The 15,480-nt window shown below is 46.3% G+C and overlaps 1 long non-coding RNA gene across 1 annotated transcript; it reads right to left on the reverse strand.

Annotated features, from left to right (window-relative positions):
* Positions 1–6,980: 6,980 nt before the first annotated feature.
* On the reverse strand, positions 6,981–15,307 carry LOC111729202. Its single transcript, XR_002776135.1, has 2 exons — positions 14,157–15,307; positions 6,981–8,578 (listed from the first exon to the last, which is right to left on the reverse strand). It is a non-coding gene; the product is annotated as an uncharacterized LOC111729202 (long non-coding RNA).
* Positions 15,308–15,480: the final 173 nt, after the last annotated feature.

Genomic DNA, 15,480 nt, shown 5'->3' on the forward strand with positions numbered 1-15,480 from the left:
AAAATACACTTCTTTGTAAGGTTTAAATTACATAATATCTGTGAAAGGCTTTATGCAGTGGCTGGGAAAAAAGAAAACATCTAATCGATACATGCTAATTATCTCCGGGAACATATCTCTTCTTGAAAGAACAACTTTGTTTTTTCATGATAGTAAAGTGCAAGGCAAGGTAGAAACGCAAAAACATCAGAATTAGAGACCTGAGCGCCATCTCTGCAACTTGTTCCATGATGTGAGGCAAGACCCTTCCCTTCCTTCTTCAAATGCAAGGAATATTCAGAAGGGGTGAGGAGGGCCACAGGCCAGGGCCTTTCGAGTGTCAGACCCACTTGATCTTAAGACTCCTTCTGGCGTTATTAGCCCCATTTCTTGGAAGAGCTCACTGAGTCTTAGAGGTGAAGTTAGTTGCATAAGGCAATGAAATGCCAGGAAGAACTGGCTTTCTTAGCAGGTGTGTCTGATTCCTCTTTCTATGCTCTTTCTGCTGCCTTCTCTTTAACCTTTCAGTAATAACTACCATTGATTTAGCACTTTCTCTGTGTTGGGCACTAACTTTACACTGTTCATCTCTTTGAATTCTCACCACAAGCCTATATGAGGCAGGTTCTATAATTCTCCAGTTCTCAGATGAAGAAATTTAGGCTCAGTTACTAAGTGAGAGTGAAAATTTGAACCTGAGACTGAGTCTACATCCCAAGGAATTACCCCCACTTACTTTTCTCCTTTCTTATTTTTCCTCAGTGACTCACACTGGCATTACAACAGCCCCACACATGCTAAGCAAATAAGTCATGGCAAGTAATGGCTGCATCTCCCTTCCTTTGAGCACACAGGGAAAAGGAGAGTAAAAAATGCCTTCGGAGGATAACATACAGCTTATCACATCTTTCCTGCAGCACAGACTTTTTTCTTACTTAACCAGCCACCTCTCACTCCCCAGTCATCCCAGTTAGTAATGCAGACCAGAAGCTTACACCATAAATAAATGGCACAAATTTCACAGATGCCCCCAGGAAACTCAAGCCGGGAAATGGCTCAGCATATGTCTAAATAGTTAATTGACTTAATTGCTGGGAGTTGGGCGATTAGCTCACTTGATTCACCCCAGTGGCCACAAAACATCCTTAATGGTGTTCAGTTTATTTGTCTGTTAAGCTCCAGTTACTATTACGGGGAACTTTTCAGTTGCTGATTACCTCATAAATATATAATTGTAGTTGCAGGATAAAAGAAATCTGGCAGCCTCTCATGAAAGGCTTTTCAAGGAACCATGAAAAGCGCTGCTCATTTGTTCACTTGGCAGTTGTTTATTGAGCACCTACTATGTGCCAACTCCTCTGCGAGACCCTGGAGATGGACTACTGAACATGCCAGACAAAGCCCCTGTCCTCATGGGGTGAACATTTCAACAGGAGGAGACAAATAGTGAAGAAGTAAATACATTCATGTGTACAATAAGTTTAGTTAAGGACTATGAAGAAAAGGAAATGGAGTGATAGGCTGGGATGAGCTGAGAAAGACTTTGCTTAGGCTAGGCCAAAGAAAGTCGCTCTGGGGCCTGGCATTTGGGTTAAGACATGAATGAGAAGTAGGAGTTGGCTCTGCCAAGACACATGGGAACAGAGCTAGAGGCAGGGGTCCAGCAGAGGCAAAGGCCCCGAGCCGGGAATGAGCTTATCCTGCTTGAGAAACAGAAGGAGGCCAGCAGGCCTGGAGTATAATGGGTGAGGGCGAGACTGGTACAGGATGAGGGGTGGAGATGGAGGCAGAAGCCAGATCATGCAGAGTCATAGCGAAGAATTTGGATATTTTTTCCTAAGTGCAGTAGAAAGGCATTGCATGATTTGATCTATGTCTTAAAAGATCACTCTGGCTGCTGGGTGGAGAGTGGATTATCAGTTGAGGGTTGAGAATAGGGGGAGACAAATTCATTTGCTTTATACACACCAGGCAAAGGGTTAATAGACATGTTCTATAGAGAGCTCTTGGATATTATTAAGAAAATGAAGAACAAAAGTAAATTTTTTAAAAAGTAGATGAATGTGAAGGGGTGGCTGCATGGCCACCCAGGCGAGAAAAGATGAGAAGGTGACTTGGAATCAGGTTATAGTGGAGTAGATGGAGACTGCGGATATTTCTAGGTATATTTGGGGAGTAGATGGGATAAGGGTTAGTTTGGAATATAAAACAACGTCTAGGTTTGTAGTGGGATGAAGGCGGAGCCATTTAGCAAGACATTTAACACCTGGCACCTGCTAAGGAGCAGTTAGGCAGGAAGATGCATGATTTTGAAAAGGACAGTGTTGGTCCAGCCAAAGGGGTGATACCAGGAGACCAGTGGAGAAATCCAGATAAGACATGATGCCGGCCTGGGCTAGGGCCAGCCGTGGAATGGTGGGTTGTTACCATTTAGACATTTAACCTAACATGGGATGGAATGTCAGTAGCAAATCAGCTTTGAATCCATGTAGTACAAGACCTGAAAATAGAGGCCTCGATTCTGTCATATCCCAAATTATCACCCATAGCCCCATCTTAATCCTTCCAAAGTTGGGTGGAGAAGAGGGAAGGATGGATCAAAATTAGAATTTTATCAAGCAGAAAATAATCTTCAGCCTGGGTTGCACTGATAAAAAAAAAATAGGCAGAATTCATAATTACCATATAAAACTGTTTACGTTTGTGATTATATGTTACTGCCACCTCCAGGTCCTGGCAGCAAATGACTTAATAGCTTTTGCCTGGAGCTGGGTCTTGGGGAGAAGAAAGAGGGTCTTGCTGCCCATCTCCAATTGGGTTTTGGGTATTGCCCCCATTTCTGCATCAACTTCTACCACACATGAGAACAACTGCCTTTGCCTGGTAAAGTTGTCCAAAGCCAGAGGTAGGGCTGAGAATCTTGGAGTTCAGCAGGATTAGTTAGGTTTAGTCAAACTGGGCTGGGAAGAGGGGAAGCAGGAAGATGCTGGTTTCAAAGCAATAGGACATCAGAAACAGGGATATCATCACAGATTAGGACTGTCTGTCAGTCCCATGAGCTAAGAACCCCTAAGAGAATCAAACCTCACCAATTTGCTCACCAATCTATCCCCTAGTGCCTGGCACAGAGGAAGTGCCTGTCTGAGTTTATGCTTCCTTAGAAACAGCCTCTGAGACAAGGACTGCAGTGCGAATGGGCGATTGTAGAAGGCATCCGTGTGGGCGCGGGGAAGGGAGGCAGATTGTAAGGATGCCAGTATGGGGTTACCACTGGGGGTCACAGGAACCTAACCCTCCCAGGGACCTGAGGAAGTTGGAACTAAGTGAAAAAGGGAGCTGGGATATTTTTCTACGAACTCTCATATTGTGGGTTTAAGGTTACGCTTGGGGAGTGGGAAAAGGGTGGCGTCATGAATTCCCAGGAAGTTCCATTCCATCGAGTTTATGGGTAGAGAATGCATCAGAGCCCCAAGTAACCCTTGGGCAAAGAAACACACGTGTTGGCAGTTGGATGCTGGGTTGGAATGCCCTGGAAAGGTAAAGCCAAGGAGGTACAAGGAAGGCACCCAAAAGACCTCTTAATTTAATTAGTATTAAATTAAATAAGTGCATAAAAAAATGAATGAAGAGTCCGTGAGTTTGAGACCAAGAATTCAACACCTATTCAATTTGCCTTTGTCAGTCGTGACTCCTAAAGTCTCCACTACCAGGCCTTTGGGGAGGTCATTTAACTTCTTTGTGCCTCGGTTTCATTGTCAAAATGGTGGTTATTGTATTAACTTGATATGATTGTTAAGGATACTCAACATGAGATGTTGTTCCACTCACTCATTAGTATATGAGTACTTATTGAGCACATACTACATGCCCGGTTCAGGGGTAGGTGCAATGGGAAGCATAGTGTAACACCTCCCCACCGGGGCATACCTGCCCAGTAGCTTTCAATAAATGTTAAGCTTCCATACTCTTTCTCCAGTTGAAGTGGGAGTGAAGAGCAGGTTGGATGCAGGGGGATGCTGGTGGAATCTAGACCTTGAACTTCATATTATTTTAGAGATATTTCTCAGGAATTGAATCAAGATCTGTCAACTACAGTAAGATCCACAAGGAGCTTCCTTCCTTCCTTCATTCATTCATTCATTCATTTGTTCTGCATGTATTTACTGAGGATCTATTCTGTGTGGGTCCTTGTACCCAGATCTTTCTTTTCCTTCACCTATTCAATTCATGACCAAGTCCTGTCAGTTATGCCGCCTGAAGCTCTTTCTTCCAACACTACCCTAAATCAGATCTGATCATCTGCCCCAGGTTTTCTGCAGCAGCCTTCTTCCTGCTCCCTAACCTTGTGTCTCCCTGCCAAAAACTTCTATAGCTCTCCATTGTTTTCTCAGTAGAAAACCCCAGGTGACTTAACTCTGGCCCCTGCCTCCTTCCACAGCTGTATGTACAACCATTTCACCACCCCCAATACCAACTTTTTATTTTTAAATAACTTTATCGCGATATAGTTAAAATTCCATAAAATGCACCCATTTAAAGTGTAGAATTTAATGATTTTAGCATATTTGCACAGTTCTGCAACCATCACTCAAATCTAATTGTAGAATATTGTATTACCCCACAAAGAACCCCATATCCATTAGCAATCACTCCCACTTACCCCAGCACAAGCCCCTGATCAACACTAAGCTATGTTCTGTTTCTGTAGTTTCCCTATTCTGGAATTTCCTATAAGTATATAATATGTGGTCTTTTGTGACTAGCTTCTTATGCTCATCGATACTTCATTTCTTTTTATCATTGAATAATATCTCATTGTAAAGATATAGTACGTATTGTTTATCAGTTGATGGATATCTGGCTATTTCACATTTTTTGGCTACTGTGAAAAATGCTGCTGTGAACATTCATGTACAGTTTTTGCATGGACGTATGTTTTCATTTCTGTTGGGTTTATAGGAGTGGAATTGCTGGGTCATGTGGTAACTCCAGGTTTTACATTTTGAGGAACTGCCAGACTGCCTACCAAAGGACTGTACCATGTTATCTTCCCACCAGCAGTGTATGAGGGTTCCAGTTTCTCCACATCTTCACCAACACTTGTCATTGTCTGTCTTTTTTTTATTACAGTCGTCTTTGTGATTTTGATTTCTATTTTTCTAATAACTAATAATACTGAGTATCTTCTCATGTTCTTACTGGCCCTTTGGATAGGTTCTTTGGGGAAAAGCCTACTTATATCTTTTGTTCATTTTTTAATTGGATTGTCTTTTATTATTGAGTTTTAAGCATTTTTATGTATTCTAGATACACATTCTTTATTAGGCATATAATTTGCCAATAAGTTCTTCCATTCTGTAGGTTGTCTTCACTTTATTTTTTGTTGCATTTCTTTTTTTATTGAGGTATAACTGACATATAACATTATATTAGTTTCAGCATAACAATTCAATATTTGTGTACATTGTGAAATGATCATCAAAATAATTCTAGTTAACCTCCATCACCATCATTTTACTTTCCTGTTGGTATCATTTGCAGCATAAAAGTTTCTCATTTTGATGAGGTCCAATTAGTCTATTTCTTTTGTCTCTTGTGCTTTTGCTATCATATTTAAGAAAACGTTGCCTCATTCAGGGTCATGAAGAGTTACTCCTATGTTTTCTTTTAGAAGTTTTATAATTTTAATTTTAAGTCTTACATTTAGATCAATGATCCATTTTGAGTTACGTTTTGTTCTCTTGCATGTGGATATCCATTTGTCCCTAGCACCATTTAGTAGAAAATACTATTCTCCCCATTTAGTAGTCTTGGTATTCTTCTCAAAAATCAATTAATCACAGATGCTTATTTCTGCACTTTAAATTCTATTCCACTGATATTTATGTCTATTCTTGTGCCAGTATCATACTGTCCATACCTTTCTTAAGTGGTAAAAAATGTTATTTTACATGCCAGTATTTGATCTCTCAGATTAAACCATGAGTGCCCACACACAATAGTAATAGGACGACGTCTTAATAGTGAGTCATTATCTCACTTCTTTCATGCTGTGTGACTCTGAGTCATTTACTTAACCTCTCTGAACCTGTGTTTCTAAGAGCTTCACTTATAAACATAAGAATAATGTCATCTTCTTTCCTGCCTCGCATCTTCTCTCCTCTCTTCCCTTTCTTAACTTGGAAGACAGAGATCGTGCCTCATTTATCACCAGATCAGCACAGTGTCTGATCTGTAAATACCGAGTAAATACCGAGTGTGCATTTGCTGAGTGAATGAATGGTCCATCTTGCTGGAGAACCAGAGAACAAGGTTTCGGATGTACTCACACTGCTGGTTCTAAATAAACAATGACTTGGCGGTAGCTGAGAGATCAGGTTTCCTGTTCCTTCTTTGTCTTGTTTCAAGGCATTAACCCTCTCTTCTTCATGTCTCAGTCTTGCCTTGAGGCTCAGAGGAACCTTAAATCATGGAGCAAATGTTTCTCAAACTTTGTGTTCATAGCACCCTTAGTGTTCCAGAATTGTTTCACCAGAAGAAATCTCTCTCTGTTCCATTTATTAGGTATTTAGGTGCAAACTTAATGAGCATTAATGTCCTAACAACAGAGTAGCTGTTTTGTTGTGGATTTTGGCCCGTGTACTCAGAAGAACCAAGTGGCACTCAGCGAACTAAGATTCCTTCACACTTCCCATATCATTCTTCCCTTCGATGCACTCTTAACTTGTGTTTGGGTCGCATCACACATCAGATTGTTGGGATATGGATTCATACGGGTGGCGGAGGACCATCTGAAGCTTGATGGCCTCTACCCATTCTGAGATTAAGTTTGACAGGTAACGCAGAACACAGAGTGCCAGTGTGAGGACAAAGATAAGTCTAACTAGGGGTCCACGGAGCGGTACCAGCTAGGAACCCCAGGATTGTAAAAGACTCCACCATGTTTCTTGCTGCTCCCTTTCTGCTATATGCCCCTGGATTTGAGCATGTAACAGGCTTAAGTTTTCTCGTATGACTCCAGACTTATTGGCATAGAAACAGCGTTGTTCTTTAAGGTAAAGACACGTGCCCCCTTGGCTGGTGGTAAGCAGGTGAAGGGCCCTTCTATTCTGCAGAGCAACCTCTGCCAGTGAGTCTACCTGATCTTGGCGTGTATTTAGAGCACTCTCTAAGGCACTGAGGTCTGTATCTATATGAGCGGACAGTTGAAGGAATTGATGTTTAGCTACACCTACTGCGGCTCCTCCAGAGGCAGTTCCCCCTATTGCCCCAATTCCTGCCAGCACTGGTATTAATATGGGTGCTTGGCGAATTCGGGGCCTGATTGGCTCCGCCAGATAGATTACATCAGAGCCGAGCATAACTGAGAGGTTAGGCAATAGGATAGTTATGGCACATAAGCTGCACCGTGACCCGTCGAGACAGGTGTACACTCCGTTTGAGCAAGAGAAATACGTGCCATTTGTAGGCCAGTACCGGTATTGGAATTTAGCTGCCAGATTTGGGTGCAATCAGCAGTTACATTAGGCTGGGTTCCTGTACCTTAAACACAGGTGGTATTACCAACCAACATTACTGAGGGTCAGACAGGCCAGGCAGTCCCAGAATGCTGAGGGGTGACGATACCATTTACCCCAAGGCCTGTATAGGTCCAGGTAGTCATAGAGGTGCATAGCTAGCAGTCGGACCCTAGGGAGGAGTTGGTTAGTAGCAGAAGTTGATAGGTAGAATTGACAATTTCCCAGAGTGGGAATTCAGGGGAGCCCCATGTCTGGAGGGGGTAAGAAGTGGGGAGACAGACTGTGGGAGGGGTTGGCACTGTGGGGTTTGAGCCTCAGGCGAGAGGTAGGATTGACCACCCAGGACTTGACTATCTTAATGAGAGCTCCTGGATCTTTTCCTTTCCCATCTATCCTGACCCCAACTATCACCTCTTGGAGTCCCCTGGGTCCTTGATGTCATAGGAAGTAGGGTTGCAGTGACCAAAGGAGCAGTTCGCCGGGGGCCTAAGGAGGGTTACTCCACTGCTTGGAACCCCCGAATGAGCATGGGGGCAACTCCAGTAGGGGCAGTAGAATTCTCCTACATCGTCACAGTCACCCTTCTCTTTTGACTTAAAACAGAGGTATTTATGTTGCGTAGCATAATACCGTTCCCATCCTAGCCCACCACAATTTGTCCGTGATTTGGGTTCCATTATCTCACAAGCATCAAATTGGAGGGTAACAGGGTGGCGGTGCCCGTCCCACCTAGTGGCATTAACTATCCTTCCATCCCCGCCATGTCCGAATAACCTGGAATTGCCAATGTCCTGAAGCAGGGAAAACAGTCCTTATGAGTCCTAGAACGATGATCACCTTGATTGGAGCCATCCTCAAGCATCCTCTAAGCAGTGGAGTGAGTTGACTGATCAGCCCACGGAGTGGTCAGAGCAGGGTTTGCAGATCTTATCTGGTGGTCAGGGTCCTGTTGGCAGTCATTGGTGTCCGAGGAAGGAATTTGGTGGCAAGCAGGCCTACCAAAGACCAGAAGGAGATCGCCAACAGCGACCGCTGAAAGTTTGTCCAGCTCCTTGGGGAGATGATTGCCATTCCAATTCCTAATACAAAAGAGATTAGGCTGATAGTTATGAGAACACCTAGGTCATGTGGACTCATTGGGGCTCCACTTCTTTATGCAGAGGCGGAGCGGATTCTGTGGGTTCAGCTGGCTTGTCCACTGGTTATCAGAAAGGTCGGCTTTCTTGACCTTAGTATAATGTATCCAAGGAGTTATCCCGGTTACCTTAAGAGCAGTAGGTGTCATTAGGGTAACTGTGTGGGGACCTGTCCACTGTGGCTGCAGAACCTCCTTTTTTCAATCCTTTATCTATACTGTGTCCTCGGGTTTATGAGAGTGGACTGGTGTCTCGAGCAGTATAGGGACTCACTCCAGAGTGTATTCCCATAGTTGGGTTAAGATAATCCCTAGACCCTGAAGCTGTTTGGAGAGGTCTCAGTGGCCTATCTGATGTAAATCTCCTGGGATGCTTCCCAAGCATGGGGGAGGCCTCTCATATACTAGTTCAAAGGGAGAGAGCCCCACTTTGTTGGGAATACATCAGGCTTGAAGCAGGGCTAAAGGGAGTAGGTCTGGCCAAGAGAGACCGATCTCTTGGCTAAACTTGGCGAGAGTGCCCTTACGGGTACAGTTCATGAGTTCTACTTTCCCTGAGCTTTGGGGTTGATATACATGGAGCAATCATTTAATGCCTAGGGCCTGAGACAATTTCTAGGTAAGCTCTGCTACGAAGGCGAGTCCATTGTCACTGTGGATGTTAATTGGCAACCTGAACCTGGGTACTATCTCCCGGAACAGGACCTCTACTATTTCCCTGCTCCATTCAGTCCTCGTAGGAAAAGCTTCTACCCATCTGGAGGATGTGCAGACTAATACTGCTAGGTATTTGTAGCCTCAGCTAGGTGAGACTTCAGTAAAGTCTATTTCTAAGTCTTCAAAAGGACTGGTTCCAGTCCTTTATACTCCAGGTGGTGCCCTGGGTGCCGTTTGGGGGTTGTTCTTGGCACAAGTCAGGCATCTACTAGATATCTTGTTACATAAGGCAGAGAGTTGACTTATATAGTACTTTTTCTTCACTAGAGCTTCCAGGGCAGTTTTCCCTAGGTGAGTGAATCGATGATATTCAGCCACTAAGGAGGGACCACAGAGTACAGCGACAAAGATTTGTCCTGTTGGTAACTTCCACCAATGTCCTATTGGTGGAAGTCTTATAGCCCCTCCGATTTTGCCCATTGGTCCTCCTCTGGAGTGTAGGGAGGTGGTTGATCTTCCAAGGTGAGAGCGGGCACTACAAGACCAGTCTTTTCCTTAGGGGGCACCTGTTGAGCTGCAGTTGTGGTTGCCTCGTCCACCAAGCAATTGCCTTCTGTTACTGGGTCATCTCCTTTCTGATGTCCCCAACGGTGCATGATGGCAACCTCCTTAGGTAGCCATATGACCTCTAGAAGTTTTAGGATCTCTTCCCTATTTTTGATAGTTTTTCCTCCCGCCATTAAGAGGCCTCTTTCCTTGTAGATGGCCCCATGGATGTGAACAGTAGCAAAGGCATAGCGGGAATCTGTATAGATATGAGTCCTTTTTCCCTTGCCCAGTTCAAGGGCTCGGGCTAGCGCATGCAGCTCAGCTCGTTGTGCTGACCACTCGGCTGGAAGTGATTGGGCTTCGAAGATTTCTTGCCGGGTAGTTACAACATAGCTGGCCTGGCATTGCCCTTTTAAGAAGCTGCTCCCATCACAGAACAGGGTTAGTTCCGAGTTGGAGATGGGTTTGTCCTTAAAGTCCGGCCTGCTGGTACAGACCTCGTCAGTCACAGTCATGGTCTGGTTCTCCTTCCTCAGTAGGGAGGAAGGTAGCAGGGTTGAGAGTTCTTACAGTTTCAAGGGTGATGCAGGGGTTTTCACATAGCATCCCCTGATACTGTGTTAGTCTTGCATTAGAGAGGAACCGATGTCCCTGACTGTTCATTAGGTGGTGACTGCATGGGGGAATTTTACATGCAGTTCCTGCCCCAAGGTGAGTTTGTCTGCCTCTTGAACTAGTATTGCTGTGGTGGCCAGGGCACGGAAGCAGGGTGGCCATCTGGAGGCGACCGAGTCCAACATTTTGGATAGATATGCTATAGGCCTCTGCCATGGCCCTGCTGTTTGAGTCAACACACCTAGGATGACTGTTCTTCTCATGGACAAACAGATTGAAGTCCCTTTCAATGTCGGGTAGGCCGAGGGCCGAGGCCTGACCGAGGGACCTCTTTATTTCCTGAAAGCCATCTCTTGCCTCTTGAATCCAGTTTAAGGAACCCGATTCAGGCCTGGTTAAGAGATTGTACAGAGGCAGGGCAAGAGCTGAGTACCCAGGGATCCAGATGCAGCAGAAACCAGCCACTCTGAGGAATTCACGTAAGCCCCTCTTAGTTTCCAACTGAGCAATGGAGGTTATCACTGCCTTCCGCTCAGGTCCTAGGGCCCATTTTCCTTGACTGAGGAGGAATCCCACGTATTGGACCTGAGTTCTGCAAATCTGAGCTTTCTTCCACAAGTCTTTGTACCCACAGGTAGTCAGAAGTTCCAGTAATATTCGTGTTCCTGTTACACAATCTTCCTCAGTTTCCCCAGCAAGCAGGAGATCATCCACATACTGGAGGAGAGTACACCAGGTCTCTTCTCTGGGGAACGCTGCCAAGTCGGCCGCGAGTGCTTCCCCAAACAATGTTGGTGAGTTCTTAAAACCTTGCAGGAGCCTAGTCTAGGTCAGTTGCAGCTGCCTGCCAATGTCGGGCTCCTGCCACGACATTGGCAAACAGAGACTGACTTTGGGGTGCCAGCCATAGGCGGAAGAAAGTATCCTTGAGGTCCAGGTAGGTGAACCATTTGGCCATGGCAGGAAGTTGTCCGAGGAGGATGTACAGATTGGGACCCACTGGGTGTAGGGTTATCGCAGCCTTGTTGATTAGTTGGAGATCCTGCACTGAACGGTATCCTCCCCCCGGTTTCTTGACTGGCAGCAGCAGTGTGTTCCATGGGGACTGGCATTCAATGAGTATCCCATGTTCTCTGAGGTGAATCAGATGTTCTTGTATGCCTAGTCGGGCCATCTGGGGAATGGGATACTGGCGGAGGCACTGAGGGACGGCCCCAGGAGTTAAACCAACTATTACAGGAGGTCGATTCATTGCTGGTCCGGGTGGGTTATCTTCGGCCCATACAAGGAGAAAGTTGATCCAATACTCGAGAGGATTGCCTTGTTCTTCCGAGGAGTAAAACAGAGTCCATTCCTCCTCCCAGGGTACCGAAATGGTCATCACCAGTGCAGTACCTCCTTTTGGGCCCTTCAAGCTCAGGGTAGTTTTCTCACCTTGTTCGAAAGTTATTTGGGCTCCTAACTTGGAGAGGAGGTCCCAGCCCAGGAGAAGGATTGGGCAGTCAGGCAGGTAGAGGAACTCATGTCAGATCACATGTCCCCCGATTTCGCAAGTGCGAGCTTTGCAAAAATGTTGTTGGATGGCTCTTTCCCCAGTAGCTCCCAGGACGGTTGCAGTCCTTTTACCCAGTGGGGCTGCTGGAGAGGTGACAACCGAATGCTCAGCTCCAGCGCCTACCATAAAAGTCACAGGTTGGCCCCCTACATTTGCTCTGACCGTGGACTCCCGGGGGCCGAGCTGGATGGAGCCCGGTCCCCTTCAGTCTGAATCTGCATCTGCCAGTTCGATGAGTTCTCCATCTTGTGGCTCTTGTTGGTACTTGATGCTTCAATGACCCTTCCCTTCTTTTATTGGGGCATTCATTTTTCCAGTGTCCCGTTTCTTTGCAGTAGGCGCATTGGTCCCTGAACAATCTGGGCTTCTCAGGTTCCGCCTTTGGGGCGCACTCCTTTCCCTGTCCTCAGGGCCCTGACCCCTTGTTGTCCCTCAGGGCCGCTGCCAGCAGGGCTGCTTTTTTCTCTGTGAACCCTCCGGTCTTCCTGTTCTGCAGTGACCACTCGGTTTGCATAGACCTTGTGGGCTATGTCTAGAAGTTGAGTGACATTCATCCCAGCAAATCCTTCCAGCTTCTGGAGCTTTCTTCATATATCTGAGGCAGATTGGGCTACAAAAGCAGCATTGACCATATGCTGGTTGGCTGTAGCCTCCAGGTCGAAGGGTGTATAAACTCGATAGGCCTCACAGAGTCTTTCCTAGAAATCCCCAGGGGTCTCATTGGCTTCCTGAACTACCGAGGAGATCTTGGCCATGTTCAAGGGTCTTTTGGCCCCTGCCTTTACACCTGCAAGGAGGGCGTCTTGGTACCTCTGGATGTGAACTTGTCCTTCTTTGGTAGCGAAGTCCCAGTTTAGCCTCTCATCGGGTGCTGCCTTTTGAGCCCATCTTTCCAGGTCCACCATCCCGACTGGGATGTTTTCCTCTAGATATTGCCTACCTCCCTTCAGGACATGTAGTCTCTTCTCTTTCATGAAAAAGGTCTTGAGTAACTGCTGACGGTCATCCCAGGTAGGTCGGTGTGTCTGGAACAGAGACTCCATCATCTCGACCATTGCTTGGGGTTTGTGCAAGTAGGAGTGGGTATTATACTTCCAATTTAGGAGATCAGTGGTTGAGAATGGCTGATAATACATCGTCGTCCATCCCGAGTGTAAAATCCTGTCCTCGTCTTGAGCCACAGATTCCCAACTTTCTCGTACAGGCATTTGGAGAGCAGCTCAGGACCATAGGCGTGCTGCTGGGCCTTGGAGAAGGTGTCTTTAGGAGTAGGTGCTTCCGCAGGAGGGGAAACTGAAGGAGGTGGAGTCTCTGGCAGCCGAGGAGCAGTAGGCCGGGTGGTACGTATGGAGGGGGGTGACGCTTCGCTTGTCTCTGGGTCCTCGGGTAGAACAGTGGCCTTCTTTGTGTCTGTTCCTCTCCTTTCAGAAGATGCAAGGAGGACCTTGGCCTGTCCCTGCCTATGCATGTGAATCGTACCCATGGGGGCAATCTCTGAGCTATATCCAGCCAGGAGTCAATGTAGGGGAACTGGTCAGGGTACCCCGGGCTCCCTGTCACTACGTTCCACACTCGCTGGACCGTGGGGACATCTACTTCAGAAGGCCATTCTACCTCACAGAATGTTTGGAGTTTCCCGGGGTTCAACTTCACCCCATTGCCTCTGGAGAAACCTTTCCTGAAATTCTTTAACATAGTCTCAAGGACTGTTGCCTTACTCTGACCTGAACCCATGTTTTCCCACTGTGCTGGTGCCGCAAAGACAGACAAAGGGTGGGGTGTCCCTTTTCAGAGACCACTCAGATGCCCTCCTGGCCCCGTCTCTCTCGAGTCCGTCTTGGCTAAGGTGTACCCTTATAAACCCCGGGCCTGGTCGTTCCCTGGAGGGATGAATCATCATTATGCCTTATGATGTTACTACAGAACCGCAGGTTGGGGCCCTCTCAGACCCCGTAGTTTTTAACCGTGGGGCCACAGACTGGAAACTCAAAGACAGGTCTCTGAGATCCACAGAGGCACACACACGCTCTCAGAGGTTAAAACATTCTCTCCCTTTTGGTCCCTGCCTGAGGGGCACTTGCCCCTGGGAGGTGATTGGTCTCCTCTTCCACCCTTAAGGTGGGCCTGCCTGGGTCCCCCGCCTTACCGCGTTTGATGTAGATCCGCTGAATCTCCTTGTTTTCGCTGCTCAGAGTCCAGGGGATACAACGGAGCAGCGGGGCGGAGTGCAGCTGGGCTCAAGACCACTCAACTGGGGCGGAGTGTACCTTCTAGTTCCTCAGTTGCCTTGGCGACCAGCGTCCAGGCGTTGTGCCCAAACCGGTGGCTTCAAAGGGCCAGCGCAGTTGGGTTTCCTGATCAGGGATCCAAAATGTTGTGTATTTTGGCCTGCGTACTCAGAAGAACCAAGTGGCACTCAACGAACTAAAAATTAAAGGAGGTTTATCTATCCCGTCGGGCTCAGAGAAGTCCTTCTCCAGAGTCTGAGCCCTGAACAAAGGCAAGCAAGTAGATTTATATATTGATCATTTCCACATACCTGGCAATCTTCTGATTCACGAGCGCGGGAAGGGTAAGATCCTGGGAACAAAGATTAGGAGAAGTTCCTCCAGGACGAGGTAGCCATCTTGGATTCCTTTACACTTCCCATATCAGTTTGAAAAAAAAAGAATAATATTTTTATTTCAGCTTTAAATGTGTGTGCTTGTTAGGCTCTGCATAGCTTCTGAAATCTCAGAATTTGTTTGGAATCTACCACTCTCATTTCCTGTTCCATATTGATTTGGCACAGATCTTGCTTTTTTTTTTTTTTAATCACAGTCACCACTGAAAACCCAGGGTCACAAAGATATGACATCATCCAAAGGAATGCGATGTGCTCTAATGCTGGAATCGTGAATGAACTCAAGCTTGATGCTTGAAAGGTGTCAAGTACCACTATGATTACCTCAACGATTTGAAATAGCTTGTGGTGGTCCTGTGAGCCTGCTGAAGCACCCAGGGTGCCTCCACACACAGTTGGGAATGGCAACCCAAGAAGAACAAGCACATGAATTGATTCTTGAGACCTTCCTTTTGATTCCGACTCTGCTGGAGACTCCTTGTATGACCTTGAGCCAGTCACTTCCCATCCCGGGTCTCAATTTCCCTCCTCCTCTGCAAAACTGGACTGACCAGAGCCTTCCTCTCTTAAGAAGCGTGCATGTGAGATGTACGTTGAGAAATGGTCACTGAAACTGCTGTGACATCCCAATGGAATGAGTCACGGATTCAGTTCCCTTAAAACATCCAGCACGTTCTAGACTTAGAAGAGCTGGGGCTGAGAAGGAAATTAGAGTGTCTTAGTCTGGTTCTCCCGGCAGCAGACTTTGCAATCAGGATTCCTGGGAAAGGGAGTGGGGAGGTGAAGTATATGTGGATTTTATTATCCATGATGAGTAACTAGAGCTCAGTTCTTCTGGGTGACAGTG

The sequence above is a fragment of the Pteropus vampyrus genome, unplaced genomic scaffold (genome assembly GCF_000151845.1).
Source record: "Pteropus vampyrus isolate Shadow unplaced genomic scaffold, Pvam_2.0 Scaffold251, whole genome shotgun sequence".
In the NCBI taxonomy this organism is placed as follows: Eukaryota; Metazoa; Chordata; class Mammalia; order Chiroptera; family Pteropodidae; genus Pteropus; species Pteropus vampyrus.